We start from the raw sequence: 4,347 nt of genomic DNA, 5'->3' as shown, positions 1-4,347 counted from the left end.
AGGGCCTATACAAGCCTAGCCATAACAATTCCCTGGATATTGCTTCCCACAATATTTACTTCCCTGGACCCCTGTCTAGCAGGGTGACTGACGTGATTCCTGGGGTGAATTTCCTATCACCCATCCAGTCATCAAGGGTCCTTTTGAAGAGGGCCAAAGAGGTGCTCAGCTTGACATGTATGGGCAGTCTATTCCAGAGTATGGGGAGTCTCTGGGTCAGGAACCTATTCCCCCAGCATGTTTTATTCATTGTGATGACCAGGTTTAGATCCCTAGAGCATGTGGCTCTGAGGGATTGGGATTTCTTTAAGGGTAGCATGTCCAATAGCATTGGGTTTGACATGGCCTTGTATGTTAAGCAGAGATCACCTCTGAGTAGGTGATATGTGACAGAGTATAGCTGGAGTTTTTTAAGGCGGTCAGCATAGGGCATCTGCTTTAGGCCTGTGATTCTTTTAGTGAGGTATTTCTGCAGCCTTTCCAGTTGTTGCAGATGTCTTGAGAGGTACATACCAAATGGGGCGTTGTACTCTATAATGGGTCTAATGAGGGATGAGTACAGTGGGACAATGACCTCCTCTTTTCTGGATGAAAAGCCCTTAGTGATGAGGTGTGCCACATAGAAGGATTTCCTGACTGTTGTGGCGATGTGGTTATCGAAGGTGAGACCACTGTCCACCTGTGTCCCTAAGTCTCTTATCACACTTTCAGTGTTTAGTGTACTGCTACCTATGTGGTAATTCATGGGTACATATTTTTTCCCAAAGGGGATAACTATACATTTCTTGGTATTGAGCTTGAGCCCATGGCTCTGGCACCAAGCATCTGTTTCTGTAAGTCCCTTTTGTAGAATATCCACATCATTTGGGGATTCAATAATGGCTCCTAGTTTGCAGTCATCTGTGAACTTTGTTATCCAGAGTCCCTTAGTGCTGACCTGTACTTCAGAGAAGTAGATGCCAAACAAGAGCGGTCCCAGAACTGAGCCCTGAGGTACTCCAGCTGTCACTTGTCTGGAGCTGGATTTTGAGTTGGCTGCTTTTACAGTGTGGGTTCTGTCCGTAAGCCAGTTGGCAACCCATCGAGTGATGTAAGGATTAATGCCCAGCTTAGTACGTTTATCTATGATTCCATGGTGTTGAAGGCCTTGATGTGGTCCAGATAGGCTGTGTGGACTGCCTTACCCTCGTCCACAGCTCTGGAGACTGATTTGAAGAAGTCAATCAGGTTGAGGAGTCAAGATCAGCCCTTTACAAAACCAAACTGGGTGAGGTCCAGTGTTTGAAGGTTGCCATTGTCTTTGTTTATAAGTTCCATGATAATGCATTCCATGGCTTTGCAGATCAGGCTCATCAGACTGATGGGATGATAGTTCCTGGGATCCAAGGTGGATCCCCCCTTGTGGAGTGGGATAACTGTAGCTGTGTGCCACTCATTGTGCAAGAAGCCTGAGGTGAGGCTATGATTAAACATGACACTTAGGTGAGGTGCCAGTTCATTTTGTAGTTCATGTAGTACACAGCCCAGGATGTCATCTGGTCCCATGGATGCTGTATTCTTAGCTTTGGAAAGTGCGTTTTTTACCTATGTGGCCATGAGTACTGGAATTTGGCAATCTTTTGGTATTGATATGGGCGTTTTAGGGGGTAAGAGGGGGGTGAAGGTGGCACTGAATTGATCTGCCAGGATAGTGGCAATATCCTTGGGATCTGTATATTTAATGCCATTCTGTTGTAGCTCAGAGCAGATCTGAGCTTTGCCATTTAGATTCTTGACATAACTATAGAATGCCTTGTGGTTGTCTTTGGAATCTTTGGCAATTTTATTTTTGTAACTAGCTTTGGAGGATTTTATGAGGGATCTTAGCTTCTTACTGAGGCTGGTAAGGGAGTTTTTTGCATCCTGGGATTTTCCTCTTTTCTGCAACAGTTTCTTCCTTCTGTTGTATAGTTTGTTTATGGCAGGGGACCACCAGATTGGGTTCCTTTTTTTGGAGGAGACCATCTTGGTTCTGTTTGGAATGTCATGATTCATGCATGAGTGGATGTGCTCGTACAGTGCCTTAGTGTAGGATTTAGCGGTCGAACTTTCAGTTCCCATCTGCATGGGCATCATGAGTAGCATGAAGTTGGCTTTGGAGAAGTTTTTTATGGAGGTTTCCCTACTGGGGGGTGGGGGTGGGATGTGGACATCAAGGGTGATTAGCTTATGGTCAGACCTGACCAACGAGGGGGTGACCACTGGTGTGGAGCATTGATCTTCCATGTTGGTAATGACCAGGTCTAGGATATTTGAGCCCCTGATGGGATTATGGATTAGTTGGTCCAGGCCATTGGAATTTATGAATTCTAAGAACCATTGGGCAAAGGTGTTGGTACCCAAGTAGTTTTCCCAATTAATGACAGGGTAGTTGAAATCACCCAGTATTAGGGTGTTTGGTTGTATCTTAATATTATCTAGTATGTTTAGTGAGAATCTTGGGGCATGGTGGGGGATCTGTAGCAAGCTACAATTTGGATTGCAGTCTTACCTAGTGTTAGTTGCACCTGTAGAATTTCAGATGCATTGTGTTGGGCAACTAACCTGGCGGTGTGAATATCCTTGGTGAATATGGACACTCCTCCGCCTTTAGTACGTCAGTCCTGGTTTGGTGGCCGAAAAGTGTGGTAAGAGGTGTAGCCTGGTATTGCAGGGGTGCCTTCTGGAGCCTTGAACCAGGTCTCAGTTACTGCACAGATATCCATGTTCTCCATTTTTAGGAGTGCCTCGAGAGAGTGCATTTTGAAGTTTAGACTTTTAGCTTTGAGTAGCATTACCTTCAGATTTTGCATGCTTATATCTGTTACAGTGGTGGTTTTGTCCTTTGAGCCTTGTCTAAAAAAGGCACTATAGGGGTTGCAAGAGCCTTAGCCAATAACCTAAATCCCAGGGGCGACAGGTGAAGACCATCTCTGGCAAAGCATCGTGGTTTGTTGATCATGTCATCCCAGGCAGACAGATACTGGATCCTCTTTGAATGACACCAGAAACTTAGCCAGTTGTTGAAGTCTATCGTTTTGTCCTTATACTGTGGTATCATTCTGGGTGAAGGTAGGATACCGTTCAGGGCTAAGGTCATACCTGCCTGGGCCACATGACCTGAGAGCTCTTCCATGTCTCTTTTCATTTAGTCCAGGGAGGTACCTCTCAAGTCATTCACTCCAACATGGACAATGACAGAGTCATATTTGTACTTGTTATAGAGTGACTTGAGTGCATGCATTATGTGGCGGATCCTGGCACCCGACAGGCAGCTGACAGTAATTTTCTCCTTGTTCAACCTAGTGAGTGGGACATCAGTGTGCCTGACTATAGAGTCACCTATGACTAAAGTGTTGGGTACATTGTCTTGCCTTGGGGGCTGTTGTTTGGTGGCACACTGATGTTTTGAGCTATGTGTCACTTTGGTTGTGAATGGTGTTTGTTTGCATTTTAGATTCAGAGGTCCTTGATGCTTGGGCAGGTTAATGTTATGGGCCTCTGCATAAGTGGGTTTAGTGCTACTATGTGTGGATGTTGGTGGCATGAGTTTTGAAGAGCTATGTGTTGCTTGAGGTATATTGCAGGTGTTAACCTTCTCCTCTTGACTGTCTAGCACAATCTTGGCTGGAGAGAGCTTTGCTTCCAGTTTGGCTATGTAATTGCATCTCTCGCAGGTTGTAGTGTTGGGTGGTAGGAGCAGAGGGCTGTCCCTGTACATGAGGCAACTGCTGCATTGCCCCAAGATACCCAGATTCATCAGGTAGACAGGAGAAAACACTGGGAGCTGACCCTTAGACATGCCTGGATAAATCCTTATTTATTAAGTACTAAAAACTGGTTTCCTCTAGACAAGTAAGGAAAGTTGAGTGCTGTAGTAATTTGTAGCTTATTTAGTGCTTACAACAAGTTCTGAACAAGTGCTGAGCTCAAAGAAACAGATTTGAGTGCTAAAACTAAAAACTGGCTAGTTCTAAGGGAAAATTTGAAGAGCAGAGAATTGAGTGCTTATATCAGTTTAAGACTTCCTAATGATTTCCAGCAGGTTTTAGAGCAAGTGCTAGTCACAGAGATTCAGATTTTAGTGCTACTACTGAGAAAGCAGCTAGTTCTAAGGGAAAATTTGAAGAGCAGACTTTCTGGCACTGGGAATATATTAAAGTGCTAGACTAATAAGCTAATACAATTGCAGGAGAGCAGAGAACTAGCAAATCTAAGGGAAAAAATTGAAGAGCACCACTCAGAAGCTTACAAAAAATCCTGGATACAGCAAATCTGTATCTGGGCTACACTAGTTCAAGGAAAGGTAGGAAACAGTTTTTTTTTTCT

This window comes from Protopterus annectens, chromosome 6.part1 (assembly GCF_019279795.1).
Source record: "Protopterus annectens isolate FY-2018-M chromosome 6.part1, PAN1.0, whole genome shotgun sequence".
In the NCBI taxonomy this organism is placed as follows: domain Eukaryota; kingdom Metazoa; phylum Chordata; order Ceratodontiformes; family Protopteridae; genus Protopterus; species Protopterus annectens.
The sequence above is the reverse complement of the archived record's forward strand: the minus strand, read 5'-3'. Positions refer to the sequence as shown.